Source organism: Rhinolophus sinicus, chromosome 17 (genome assembly GCF_057876585.1).
Source record: "Rhinolophus sinicus isolate RSI-liver-muscle chromosome 17, RSI-T2T, whole genome shotgun sequence".
Lineage (NCBI taxonomy): Eukaryota > Metazoa > Chordata > Mammalia > Chiroptera > Rhinolophidae > Rhinolophus > Rhinolophus sinicus.
Genome location: NC_142517.1, coordinates 105,258,342 through 105,274,133, shown reverse-complemented (window position 1 = coordinate 105,274,133; position 15,792 = coordinate 105,258,342).

The window sequence follows — 15,792 nt, the reverse complement described above, 5'->3', positions numbered from 1 at the left end:
GTCCTATTTCTTCGTGAATACCTGAAGCATAATTTCAATGATACAGCCTAATTTGCATAAATTGTTTTCGTAGCCATTTAAAAAAATAAGGCATCTTAAATTGCTAACTTTAATTGTGCTCATTGTCTTCTAATATCCAAAACACTCTCTCTCTCTCTCTCTTCAAATTCTCCTTTTGAGCCTTACCTAACCCACCCATTCTTCTTAGAAATTTAATATTTGGTTCTGAAGTACATATCCAAATAAAATATGCATTTGGATTTAATTACAATTTCATATTCTTAATGAAGTTTTGGATCATGATACTATCAGAGATTCTATCAGCAATAAACGTCACCACTCCAAGTATAATCTGTCCTTCAAATTTGTTAAGCATGCATTTTGAACTAGCATTAATAGCACTGGTAAAAATATAGAAGAGAACAGATCAGGACTTCTGACAAATGCTATCCAAGGTGACACGAATTGATACATAAAGATTCATTAATACTGAACATTATTAGAAATCCACATAAATATCCTGATCTCCACCCTATTTTGTAGGATTTGGCTTCCTAAATCTCAAAAGGAATTTTCTCACAAAAAGGTTTCTAAAGGGATGAAAGCAGATTTAGTGAGTTTGCCTGGGCAGATTCATTGATAAAAAGCCAGTGACCTAAACGGAGGCTAGTTTAAAGTAGTCAGAAACAGCACTGGTAGTGTCTGTGACATAGGACATGTTAAGAATGATTTCTTGCTGACATATGCAAATTAATGGATAAAACAAATCAGAGAAAAGTGGAATGTATAAAAGGATATAGAGATATCTAAAGAATGGGTGGAAAGCACTCAAAATGAGTAACAAGGAGTCAACAAAAGTTATTTGGCAAATGAGAGGAGCCAATAACTATTGTTTACTGAACAGCTGGATGAAACAAGTATTCTTTTACTGTTTTATAAAGTTTGAAATTTTCTTCAGTGGAAATTCAGTAAGTCAGTAAGATATAAACCAGCTCTTTGGATATACAGGTCTCAGTACCACCAGAAACATTTAAAAAAAACAAGTATAAAATCTCCTCAGTTTGGTATCTTCTCCCTATTATAAATTTAATAAAATTAAAAAAAAAAAAAAATGAACAGCATTTTTGTAATATTGTTTATGTACCTGTGCCTGACTATTTAAGATTAGTTTGTTCTCTTTCTGAAAAAAAAAAGAAGTTTTAAGAAAAAATAAATTTTTTTTTAATTTATTTTTTAAATTTATTGGGGTGAAGATTGTTAGTAAAATTACATAGATGTCAGGTGTACAATTCTGTATTACATCATCTATAAATCCCATTGTGTGTTCACCACCCAGAGTCAGTTCTCCTTCCATCACCATATATTTGATCCCCCTTACCCTCATCTCCCACCCCCCACGCCCCTTACACTCTGGTAACCACTAAACTATTGTCTGTGTCTATGAGTTTCTGTTCTTCATTTGTTTGTCTTGTTCTTTTGTTGTTTTCAGTTTTATATACCACGTATCAGTGAAATCACATGGTTCTCTGCTTTTTCTGTCTGAATTATTTCGCTCAGCATTACACTCTCAAGATCCATCCATGTTGTCACAAATGTTCCTATATTATCTTTTCTTACCGCCGAATAATATACCATTGTATATATAACACAACTTCTTTATCCATTCATCTATCGAAGGACATTTTGGTTGTTTCCATATCTTGGCCACCGTAAACAAAGCTGCAATGAACATTGGAGCACACGTGTCTTTATGTATAAATGTTTTCAGATTTTTTGGGTAGATACCCAGGAGAGAGATTGCTGAGTCATATGGCAATTCTATTCGTACTTTTTTGAGGAACCTCCACACAGCCTTCCATAGCGGCTGCACCAGTCTGCATTCCCACCAACAGTGTATGAGGGTTCCTTTTTCTCCACAGCCTCTCCACCACTTGTTACTATTTGTCTTGTTGATGACAGCCATTCTGACTAGGGTGAGGTGATATCTCATTGTGGTTTTGATTTGCATTTCTCTGATGATTAGTGATGTTGAGCATTTTTTCATATGTCTATTTGCCATTTGTATGTCCTCTTTGGAGAAATGTCCCTTCAAGTCCTCTGCCCATTTTTCAATTGGGTTGTTTGTTTTTTTTTGTTGTTGAGTTGCATGAGTTACTTGTATATTCTGGGTATTAGCCCCTTATCGGAGGCACTATTTGCAAAAATCTTCTCCCATTCAGTTGGTAGCCTCTTTATTTTGTTGATGGTTTCTTTTGCTGTGCAGAAGCTTTTAAGTTTCATATAGTCCCATTCGTTTATTTTAGCTCTTACTTCCATTGCCTTTGGAGTCAAATTCATAAAATGCTCTTTGAACCCAAGGTCCATAAGTTTAGTACCTATGTTTTCTTCTATGCAGTTTATTGTGTCAGGTCTTATGCTTAAGTCTTTGATCCATTTTGAATTCATTTTAGTACATGGTGACAAATAGCAGTCCAGTTTTATTCTTTTGCACGTGGCTATCCAATTCTCCCAGCACCATTTATTGAAGAGGCTGTCTTTCCTCCATTGTATGTTTTTAGCTTCTTTGTCAAAAATTATCTGTCCATATTGATGTGGTTTTATTTCTGGGTTCTCAATTCTATTCCATTGGTCTATGTGTCTGTTTTTCTTGCCAAAACCATGCTGTTTTGATTATTGTAGCCCTGTAGTACAAGCCAAAGTCAGGAAGAGTGATAACTCCATTATTGTTCTTTTTTCTTAAGATTGCTTTGGCTATTCGGGGTCTTTGTGGTTCCAAACAAATCTGATAATTTTTTGTTCCATTTCTTTAAAATATGCCATTGGGATTTTGATGGGGATTGCATTGAATCTGTATATTGGTTTGGGTAATATGGCCATTTTAACCATGTGGATTCTTCCAATCCATGAGCACGGAATGTCTTTCCATTTCTTTGTGTCTTCTTCAATTTCTTTCAAAAATGTCTTATAGTTTTCAGCATATAGGTCTTTCACATCTTTGGTTAAGTTTATTCCTAGGTATTTTATTCTTTTTGCTGCAATTGCAAAACGAATTGTTTTTTGTATTTCTTTTTCTGAGATTTCATTGTTAGTATATAGGAAGGCAATGGACTTTTGTGCATTGATTTTGTAGCCGGCAACTTTACTGTATTCGTTGATTGTTTCTAATAGCTTTTTGGTGGAGTCTTTAGGGTTTTCTATATATAGCATCATGTCATCTGCAAAGAGTGATAATTTAACTTCTTGATTCCCAATTTGGATGCCTTTTATTTCTTTCCCTTGCCTGATTGCTCTGGCAAGGACGTCCAACACTATGTTGAAAAGCAGAGGTGATAGGGGACAGCCTTGTGGTGTTCCTGAATGTAGAGCAAAGGGCTTCAGTTTTTCACCATTAATTATGAGATTAGCAGAGGGCTTGTCATATATGCCCTTTTCTTATGTTAAGGTGTTTTCCTTCTATACCTATTTTATTAAGTGTTTTAATCATAAATGGAGGTTGTATCTTGTCAAATGCTTTTTCTGCATCAATTGATATCATCATATGATTTTTGTCCTTTATTTTGTTTATGTGATGTATCACATTGATGGATTTGTGGATGTTGAACCATCCTTCTGCCCCGGGATGAACCCCACTTGGTCGTGATGAATAATCTTTTTAATGCATTGCTGTATTCGATTTGCTAGAATTTTATTTAGGATTTTTGCATCAGTATTCCTCAGAGATACTGGTCTGTAGTTTTCTGTTTTTGTGCTGTCCTTACCAGGTTTTGGTATAAGGTGATGTTGGCCTCATAAAATGAGTTAGGGAGTACTGTCTGTTCTTCAATTTTTTGGAAGAGTTTGAACAGAATTGGCATTAGATCCTCTTTGAAGGTTTGGTGGAATTCACTAGTGAAGCCATCTGGTCCCGGACTTTTGCTTTTGGGAAGGTTTTGGATGACTGATTCAATTTCATTACCGGTGATCGGTCTGTTTAGATTTTCCAGTTCTTCATGGTTCAGCCTTGGAAGGCTATATGTTTCTAAGAACTTGTCCATTTCTTCTAGGTTATTGAATTTGGTGGCATAAGTCCTTCATAATATTCTTGGATGATCCTTTGTATTTCTGTGGTATCCGTGATAACTTCCCCTTTTTCGTTTATGATTTTGTTTATTAGTGTCTTCTCTCTTTTTATCTTAGTAAGTCTAGCCAAGGGTTTGTCAATTTTGTTAATCTTTTCAAAGAACCAGCTCTTTGTCACATTCATTTTTTCTATTGTCTTTCTGTTCTCTATTTCATTTAGTTCTGCTCTGATTTTTGTTATTTCCTTTCTTCTGCTGACCTTGGGTTTCACTTGTTCTTCTTTTTCTAGTTCTTTAAGGTGTAACATGAGGTTATTTATTTGGGAGTTTTCTTGTTTCTTGAGATAGGCCTGTAATGAGATAAATTTCCCTCTTAAAACTGCTTTCGCTGCATCCCAGAAATTTTGGTAAGATGTATTTTCATTGTCATTTGTTTCTATGTGTCTTTTGATCTCTCCTCTAATTTCTTCTTTGACCCAGTCGTTCTTTAAAAGTATGTTGTTTAATCTCCATGTATTTGTGTTTTTTCCCACTTTCTTTTTGCAATTGATATCCAATTTCAAAGCCTTGTGATCGGAGAATATGCTTGGTATGATTTCAATCTTCTTAAATTTGTTGAGACTGATTTTATGTCCCAATATATGGTCTATCCTTGAGAATGTTCAGTGTACACTAGAAAAGCATGTATAGTCTGATGTTTTAGGATGAAGTGCTCTATAAATGTCAATTATGTCCATTTCATCTAATGTGCCATTCAGGGCTGCTATTTCGTTATTTATTTTCTGTTTGGATGATCTATCTATAGCTGTCAATGATGTATTTAAGTCCCCTAGTATAATTGTGTTTTGGTCAATTTCTCCTTTAGTTCTGTTAGTAGTTGCTTGGTATATTTCGGTGCTCCCTGATTGGGGGCATAAATATTGATGACTGTTATGTCTTCTTGTTGTACACTCCCCTTTACCATTATGAAATGTCCCTGTTTGTCTCTTGTTATCTTTCTCACCCTGAAGGCTGTTTCATCAGATATCATTATGGCTACACCTGATTTTCTCTGGGTACCATTTGCTTGGAATGTCAATTTCCACCCTTTCACTTTGAGTCTATGCTTGTCCTTGTAGCTGAAGTGTGTCTCTTGGAGTCAGCATATGGTTGGGTTTAGTGTTTTGATCCAATCTGCTACTCTGTGCCTTTTTATTGGTGAGTTTAGTCCATTTACATTTAGGGTGATTATTGATATGTGAGTATTTCCTGTCATTCTATCTTTAGTTTTCTTGTAAGGCTGTGTCTCCATTGTTTCTTTGCCTTTTGATTGTTGTCTATTATTTCTGTGTGGTGGTATTCTGTGATGTTTCCCTCTGTTTCTTCTTTTATTACAGTATATATTTCAGTTCTGGGGTGTTTTTTTTTTTTTTGAGTGGTTACCCTTAAGTTTATGTAAAAGAAAGTTTGATATTTAGAGTATTCCATTTTCTTCAATATGCTTACTTTCTCCATTCCCGTATTCTGATTCAGGCTTTTACTCTCCCCTTTTTGAGTTTTGGTTGCCACAAATTGTCCCTGTTGATGGTGGTCAAATAGCCTCCTTTAGTATTTCTTGTAGTGCAGGTTGTGTATTAGAAAATTCCCTCAGCTTCTGTATGTCTGGAAAGGTCTTTTTTCCTCCTTCATATCTGAAGGATATCTTTGTTGGATATATTATTCTTGGCTCATGGTTTCTCTCTTTCAATAGTTTGAATATTTGGTTCCACTCCCTCCTGGCTTGTAGAGTTTCTGCTGAAAAATCGGATGATAATCTAATGGGCTTTCCTTTGTAAGTTACCGTCTTCTTTCCCTGGCTGCCTCGAGGATTCTTTCGTTGTCATTGATTTTAGACAGCTTCAATACAATGTGTTTTGGAGAAGGCCTGTTGGGATTGAGGTAAATCAGTGTTCTATTTGCTTCTTGGATTTGAGGGTCCAGTTCTGTCCACAAGTTTGGGAAGTTGTCTTCAACAATTTGTTTGAATATATTCTCTGTTCCCTTGTCTTTTTCTTCTCCTTCTGGTATGCCCATTATTCTCATATTGCTCTTTCTGATGGAGTCAGAAAGTTCTTGTAGAGTTCTTTCATTTCTTTCAAGTCTCAAATCTCTTTCTTCTTCCATTGTGTAATTTCCAGGTTTCTATCGTCGATGTTACTGATTCTTTCCTCCATCTGGTCAACTCTACTACCTAAGCTGGTTATTTCATTCTTAATTTCTTCTATTTAGTTCTTGGTCTCCAGAAATTCTATTTGGTTCTTTTTTAAAATTTCAATCTCTTTCATAAAATGCTCGTAAAATGTTCTTTGATTGTGTTTCTGAGTTCATTAAATTGCCTTTCTATGTTTTCTTGTATTTCGTTGAGTGTTTTCAGAACTGCAATCTTGAATTCTCTGTCATTTAAGTCACACATTTCCATATCTTTAAGTTCCTTTTCTGGAGACTTTTCACTTTCTTTCTGAGCTGTCTTGTTGCCTTGGTTATTCATAGCAATTACTGATTTATTATTTCTCTTCCTAGACATCTACAGAAATGGCTTCTGCAACAGGTTGATAGGAAGCGGTCTTTCTTTTGTTTTCCAGTATTTGTTGGTAGAATGTTTTATTTTTTTTCCAACTGTAGCTTATTTTTCTTTTCACACACGGTAGTGCTATGTTTTCTCTGCACTATTCCAGCTTCTCACACAATGGGGGGATTCCCTGGGAGACGGGCTTCTCCTCTGTTAATAGTTCGTCTAGGTCACAGGGCGCAGTGTCCCGGTGGGTATGCAGAGAGCTTTTGATGTTCCAAAGCTCTTCCAGCTCCTGATTCAGAGCCTGTATGTTTCAGCAGTTCTGTTTACTCCTGTAGGGATCCGCCCAGATAGTTGGGGCCAGAGGTGGGGTGAGTTGTGAGAGGTGGCCCAGAGCAATGGCGGCAACCACCACCACAGCCCGTCCTGCTTCCACAGCTCCCTCCCCTTTGCTGGGACTAGTTGGGCTGCGAATCTGTGTCTGCGGTCCACAGTTCTCAAAGCAGCAAATTTTCTGTTGTTTTGCTCTGACACTGCTACTGTTCCGCTTCTAGCACCGGGCAGGTGGGGCGGGGCGAGCTCTGGGAGGGGAGGGAGGGGGCGGCTAGTCTGAGTGCCTAAGGCTCCGTTCTCTGCTCGGCAGTGAGGGCTTAAACCACCGTTTTCAGCCTTCTTCCCTCAGTCTTTTCTCCGAGGTCTCTGCCGTGAGCGTTGGGTTCAGCCGTGTCATATGCTGCCCCCTCAGCCCTGTGGGCCATAAGCGGAGCCCTAGCAGTCCGAGTTCTTCCCTCTCCCGCAGCTGCGGTAGTTCCGGGAAGCAGTGAGCTCGGCGCACTGAGCTAGGTCTGCGTCCTGTGCCCGCGCGGCTCCGTCTCCACGCACTTCTCCCTTCCCTCCTCCCCCCACTCACTCGAATCTCCCACCTGTAGGTGATTTCAGTCGGTAGTGGGCCTCTTCTTCTTGCCTGTCTGCTGCGCAGGGAGTCCTTTGTGGAGTTTTTGTTGTTCGATTCTTTGTAAATTCCAGGGGAGCTTCACAGAGGCTCACCTCACGCCGCCATTTTTCCTCGCCTCCAAGAAAAAATTTTAAAGTATTCTACTGATAAGATTTACTGAATGATTAGTGTCTCAGTAAGATTTGTGAAGAAGTCCCAATTCATCCAATTCAGAAAAGTCAAAGAAAAATTTATTATAAAAATCTTCATGAGGCAGCCAGATGGCTCAATTGATTAGAGGGCGAGCTCTGAAGAACAGGGTTGCTGGTTCAATTCCCACATGGGCCAGTGAGCTGTGCCCTCCACAACTAGATTGAAGACAACAATCCACCACTGAATTTCCAGAGAAGTGGCCAGATGGCTCAGTTGGTTAGAACATGAACTCTCAACAACAAGGTTGCCGATTCAATTCCAGCATGAGCTGTGCCCTCCACAATTAGATTGAAGGACAATGACTTGGAGCTGATGGGCCCTGGAAAAACACACTGTTCCCCCAATATTGCCCAATTAAAAAAAAATTCCCAGAATTCTATTGTACAATTAACACATTTTCCGTCCACACCCTCTACTCCTCTTCAACAATATGGATTTTATTTTCTTTTATTCGGTAGTGCCTGCATGACTATATATGTATATATATTGCAGCCTTTGTAACACAATGAAATTGTAATACTAAGAAAAAAATGTGATCGACATAAATCCTGAGGAATTTATACCCATGGATCTAGTTTGAAATAAGGGAAAAAAATCATGAGAAACCATAAGTGATGCCAGTTAATATCAATACTTATTTTTTAATAAGTTTACATTTAAAATATAATAGCTGTAATTCTTTGCTTGTCACATTACCATTGACTAGTATATAATACAATGATGGACACATTAGCGGTAAATGGGAATTTCAAAAGAAAATTACCTTTCTTAGAGAGTATGCTTCCTTCATAAATGGTGATATCAATTTATGAGAGTAAAAGTGTTCATTATTTTCTTGCAAAGTTCTTATTATGCTGAAAACTGATAAAGTAGTAATGTTTGCCGTAAAACCATTTTTCATCTGAGATGCTAAATGAAATAGTGAACAAAAAGGCTTGGAAAAATCAGAGGAATCATTTAACATTCAACATCCGTACATTCTCTGTGATCCTAGGCTTTGCAATTTTCTGCAGAAAGGAAGAAGGGAAACTTAATACATCTTATATACCTAAGTATCTGCTGTCTAAAGAACTAAGATATATGGCTGAATGTATTTAAATTGTAAAATTGACTGAGTAAGACTATAATAGTAACCCCAAATTAATTTTGTTCTTGTTTTAGCAATTTGTCATCTAATGTCTTGCAGCAAATTTTAAATAGTTAATTTTAATTCCAACTTAGTTTATTGGCATGGGCTGGTGGGTGCATATTGAAAGTGAGAGGGACAATGGCATTTTATCGGCAGTAGATTTAATATAAACAGGACTTTCACCATTATAGGAAAACGTGCTATCAACAAAACTCATTTGAGAAAGACATAACATTAAAAAGCATGTGAATGCTGAAAGAAGTATGATGTTTATACTTGAGACAGGAAAAATGACTTACTTTTATTTAAATTATTTTCTAAAATTGTTCTTCTCCCAGTATGAACCTTCAGGTAGAGTCAAAGTTCATGTCTGCAGGAAAGACAAGTCAATGCACTTCTTTACTCCTTTGTTGCAACCAAGCCAAGAAGGTAGATAGATTGACAACATAAGACATTCCCTAATCAGTGCTACAACCCAGAGCCCACCTTAGAGGAAGGCAAAGCATAATGCAAGGCAATCATTCATTTCTCCAATAATGGATCTCATGAAAATAAAGATGTTTATTTATAAGAATCCTGATATTTCCAAAACCAATGATCCCATGCTCACGGAAGTTTTGTTCCTAATAAAACACTTTGTTCTTAATAAAAACAAGGAAAGAGAAGCTATTGTTTAAAATTAGAGAGAATTAACATCAACAGTCGCACCCCTCATAGAGAGAACAGTGGAAGAGATGGAGAGAAGCTTCACTTGTGAAAAAGGTTATTGTTAGGGAATTTTTCTTTCCTTAGCCTTTCATGTCTATGTTATTTCCTATTTATTCTTTCTTTTTCTTATTTTCTGCTGCCAGCTCTTACTTTCCTCTTTCTCCCCTTTACTCTCTTTTTTAGATGTTCAAGGGTTCACAGAGGAAAGGAAGTTAAGAATGATCTGGGTGCTGTGGGATATAAAATTGGAGAGGTATACAGTTTCAGTATAGCTGTAAATGTTAAATTAAGTTTTAAATAATAAAAAGAAAATGAAAGAATAAATCTAAGACCAATAACGTTGCTAAAAATGAATCACAGGTCTGATAAATGAGACTTTAAAGTTCAAGGAAATTGTCATAAAATTATTTCTTCTTCGGTGCGTGTGTTCGTGTGTGTGTGTGTGTGTGTGTGTGTGTGTGTGTGTGTAAATTGACTGGTGTTACAAGAAGAAATGAAAGCCATTTAAAAGGTATAGGACCTGGGCGGATGGGTGGCTCAGTTGGTTAGAGCTCGAGCTCTGGGCAACAGGACTGCTGGTTCCATTCCCACATGGGCCAGCTAGCTGCCCCCTCCTCAACTAGAATGAAGTCAATGAGCTGCCGCTGAGCTTCCGGGTGGCCAGATGGCTCAGTTGGCTGGAGCGCATGCTCTCGGCCACAAGGTTGCCGTTTCAACTTCCCCAAGGGATGGTGGGCTGAGCCCCCTGCAACTAACAACGGCTGCTGGACCTGGAGCTGAGATGTGCCCTCCACAACTAAGATTGAAAGGACAACAACTTGACTTGGATGGAGCTGATGTGTCCTGGGAAAAACACACTACTGTTCTCCAGTTAAAAGTCCTGGAAATACACACTGTTCCCCTATAAAGTCCTGTTCCCCTTCCCCAATAAAATCTTTAAAAAAATAAAAAATAAAGAAATAAACGATAAAGGTATAGGACCTAATTTTCTAATACAAAAACTGCTCAGGTCTTTCCATAGTAAAGTGATGACATTTTACCCATTTTCACTGTTCTTTCCTCTTTTTTTGGTTTTTCAAAGCAGCTGGAAGAAAAAATTATAATTAAAAAGGTTTTCATGTAGGCTTGTCAGGTAAAATTTTATTGAAGGAGACAGTTATGTACATTTCTAGTATACTTTGTCAATGTCAGGAAAACTTCTCAATTCTGACATGAATGTACACATTTTTTTTCATGTTTTCCTGATTAGTATAATGTCATTCAAGCAAAATATAGTAATTCTAAAAATGCCTAATGTAGTTGAAAACCTGAAATTTTCCAGGCAGGTTACCTGCCTATTTGTTCTCTTTCAAAAAACAGTCTTCAAATTTTGTAGAGAATCAAAATCAGACGAACAGTTGATAGGTACTTATTGTGTGTCTATCTTCTATTGAGTTCCATGACACAAAGTTCTTAGGAAAGGAAATGAAAAGTAAAATATGATGGCCTTTCCAAATGTACAATTTATTTCATGTAAATATATAGTTCTTCAATTAACTATATTTATGTAGTCATCAAGTTACAAAATTTTAGAACTGGACGTGTACTTAGCAACGAGTCTGATGTATCTGGAGCAGTGCCAATGGAAGAAAAACTTCAATTTTCATCATAACTAATCTACGATATTAAATGGTTTATTATTGTAATTATTATTATTATTATTATTAATTGGAATTTTTCCTAAAACAAACTACTACGAAGAATAAATTTTACTAAATGGTAAGGTATTTATATATCGGAGCTTCATGTGTTAATTTTCTTAGTGCATTTCAAATCAAGCTCAACAAGTTTACCCTGGATCCTTATTAAAGATGTATCTTTTTAGGAATGTATTTCTTTATACCAGAACAATGATAATGAAAAACAAAGGTTAAAAATCTGTCTTAATCTTTGCAATTTTTTATTCAGTATTTTAATACCTTCTAGTAACATTGTGCAAGTATAATATATAGAACATCATTATTTTGCTACCAGCATTTAATGGAAAAAGAACTAGAAAAATGTAGTGATAATCACAAACACATATGGAATATATATATATATATATATATATATATATATATATATATATGTGTGTGTGTGTGTGTGTGTGTGTGTGTGTATCTTTATCACTCTACATTCATTTCAAATAATTATACTCACAAAAATATATGTTGGCATACAGTAAAATCTTTCTCAAAATCCACCTTTTTCTGGCTTAATCAATTATTCACAGAATGGATGCTGCCATACTTTGTGAAAATCCATGTTTCTTCTCTTCCTTGGAAATAATTTTATCATTCCCCTCCCAGAGGAGAGCTTAATGATGCTGCCTTGCACACATCTCTCTGAGGAATACAATGTAGGTGGAATGTTGTAAATCTGAAGACTGGTTGGTACCTCTTTTTTTTTTTTTTTTTTATTCATGAAGGCTGTAATCCTTATGTATTTTCTTTTTTAAAAATGTTTTATTAAATTTGTTGGGGTGACATTGGTTAGTAAAATTACATAGGTTTCAAGTGTACATTTGTATAATACATCATTTATATATCACATTGTGTGCTCACCACCCAGAGTCAGTTGTCCTCCCATCACTGTATATTTGACCCCCTTTACCTTCATCTATAACCGCCTTCCCCATCACCCTCTGGTGACCACTAAACTCTTATCTGTGTCTATGAGTTTTTATTTGTTTGTCATGTTCATTTGTTACTTTAGGTTTTATATACCATATATGAGTGAAGACATCTGGTTCTTGACTTTTTCTCTCTGACTTACTGTGCTTAACATGATAATCTCAAGATTCATCCATGTTTTCACAAATGGCAGTATTTCATCTATTCTTATGGCAGGGTAATATTCCATTGTATATACATATCACATCTTCTTTTTCCAATCATCTATGAAGGACACTTTGGTTGTTTCCATGTCTGTAATAATGCTGTAGTGAACATATCTTTATGGATAAATATTTTCAGAATTTTTGGGTAGATACCCAGATATAGGATTGCTGAGTCATATGATAATTCTATTCTTAATTTTTTTGAGGAAACTCTATACTGTTTTCCACAGTGACCGTATCAATTTACACTGCCACCAGGAATGTATGAGGGTTCCTTCTTCCTCACAACCTTTCCAATGCTTGTTATTCCTTGCTTTGTTGGTGATAGCCATTCTAAAAGGTGTGAGGTGGTATCTCACTTGGGTTTTGAAGTGCATTTCCCTAATACTTAGTAAAGTTGAGCTTTTTTGGTTTTTTTGTATGTATTTTGGCCATTTGTCTTCTTGGGAGAAGAGTCTGTTCAGGTTTGCTGTCCATTTTAATTGGATTATTTTGTTGTTCTTCTTCTTCTTGAGTTGTATGAGCTCTTCATATATTTTGGATATTAGCACCTTATCAAAAGTGTTGTTTGCAAATATCTTCTTCAGTTTGGTTGTTTTCCTCTTTGTTGATATTTTGTTTTGCTGTACTTAATATATTCTCATTCATTTATTTTTTGCTGTACTTCCCTTGACTTTGAAGTCAAATTCATAAAATCCTCTTTGAACCCAAAGTCCATAAGTTTAGTACCTATGTTTTCTTCTATGCTGTGTATTGTTTCATGTCTTATATTTAGGTTTTTGATTCCTTTTGGATTAATTTTGGTACGTGGTGACAGATAGCAGTCTAGCTTCATCCTTTTGCATGTGGCTTTTCAATTCTCCCAGCACAATTTATTAAAGAGGCTGTCTTTTCTCCATTGTATGTGTTTAGGTCCTTTGTCAAAAATTATTTGCCTATATATATGTAAGTTAATTTGTGGGTTCTCAATTCTATTCCATTGGTCTGTGTCCGTTTTTCTGTCTATACATGCTGTTTTGGTTATTGTTGCTTTGTAGTATAAATTAATGTCAGGGAGTGTGATACCTCTAGCCTTTTTCTTTAAGGTTGCTTAGGCTATTTGGGGTCTTTTCTGATCCTACACACGTCTGATATTTTGGTTCTATTTCTTTTAAAATGCCATTAATATTTTGATAGCGATTGCATTAAATGTGTATATTTCTTTAGGTAATATGGCTATTTTAACTATGTTGATTATTCCAATCCATGAACACGAAATATTTTTCCATTTCTTTGTGTCTTCTTCAATTTCTTATAATAACGTATTATAGTTTTCAGTGTATAGGTTCTCCACATCCTTTGTTAAATGTATATCTGCTATTTTATTCTTTTCATTGCAATTGCAAAAGAAAATCTTTTTTCATTTCTTTTACTGAAATTTCATTGTTAGTATATAGGAATACAATAGATTTTTGTGTATAGATTTTGTATCTTCAAAGTTTAGTGTATTCATTTATTGTTTTTAATAATTTGTTGGTGAGTTTTTAGTATTTTCTATATAAAGAATCATATCATCTGTAAAAAGTGACAATTTAACTTTTTTATTCTCAATTTGGGTGCTGTTTCTTTCTCTTGCCTCATTGCCCTGGCTAGGACTTCCAATACTATGTTTGCATAACACTGGTGAAAAGGGGCATCTCTGTCTTGTTCCTGATTTTAGAGGAAAATCTCTGTTTTTCACCATTAAATATATTAGCTGAGGACTGGTCATATATGGCCTTTATTATATTGAGGTACTTTCCTTCAATAGCCATTTTATTAAGTATTTTAATCATAAATGGATGCTGTATCTTATCAAATGCTTTTTCTGCATCTATTGATATGATCATAGGATTTTTTAAAAAGATTTTATTGGGGAAGGGGAACAAGACTTTCTTGGGGAACAGTGTGTATTTTCAGAACTTTCTATTGGGGAACAGTAGCGTGTTTTTCTCAGGACTCTCATCAGCTCCATCCAAGTCAAGTTGTCCTTTCAATCTTAGTTGTGGAGGGTGCAGATCAGCTCCAGGTCCAGTCACAGTTGTTAGTTGCAGGGGGCGCAGCCCACCATCCCTTATGGGAGTCAAACCGGCAACCTTGTGGTTGAGAGCTCACGTTCCAACCAACTGAGCCACCTGTCTGCCCTGATCATATGATTTTCGTCATTTATTTTGTTTATGTGATGTATCATATTGATCAATTTGCATATGTTGAACTATCCTTGTACCCCTGGAATGAACCCCATTTGATCATGATGTATAACCTTTCAATGTATTGTTGTGTTTTATTTGCTAGAATTTTGTTTAGAATTTCACATCTGTATTCATCGGAGATATTGGTTAGCCTCATAAAATGAGTTAGAAAGTATTGCCTAATTTTTTCAAAGAGTTTGATGAGAACAGCTATCTTTGAATGTTTGGTAGCAATCATTAGTGAAGCCATCTGGTCCTTGACTTTTTCTTTTGGGGAGGTTTTGGATGATCATTTCATTTTGCTAACTGTTGATTGGTCTATTAGATTTTCCAGTTCTTAATGATTTAATCTAGGAAGGTTACGTATTTCTAAGAACTTGTCCATTTCTTCTAGGTTATTGAATTCAGTGGCATATTGTCCTTCATAGTATTCTTGGATGATCCTTTGTATTTCTGTGGTATCCATTGTAACTTCTCCTCCTTCATTTCTGAATTTATTTGTCTTTTCTCTATTTTCCTTAGTGAGTCTAGCCAGAGGTTGAACAATTTTATTGGTCTTTTCAAAGATTCAAATTTTTGGTGCATTAATTTTTTCTATCATCTTTTGTTCTCTATTTCATTTAATTCTACTCTAAGTTTTATTATGTCCTTCTTTTTGCTGACTGAGTTTCATTTTTTCATTTTTTCTAGTTCTTTAAGATGTATTATTAGGTTGTTTATTTGGAATTTTTCTTGTTTCTTGAGCTAGGCCTATAATTTCTAGTACAAAGAAATACTCAATGATGATGATAAAATCTTTTGAAAATTACCTTCAATAATTTTTGTTTTTAATCTCCCTACCTTCTATTCTTTCACCTATTGAATAGTGAACACTGACATCTTCACTCTCAGTTTAAGATCATGCCTTTTTTTTATTGATAAAAACTTCCTGTTTTACTTTCCCCTCATATTTATCTGGCAGTTGCTTCACAATTTCCTGCTTTACTCATTTCCTGGAAGTGTACCTTAAGAGTGCAGTATTTTTTAGGAGTCTATACAAGGTCATTTCAATATCTGGAATATTTAGATTTAATTAGCTAAAAAATGCAGATGACTACCTAGTCCAGATTTATTTAATGAGATCCAAGATTATGTACTTAATATACTGCCA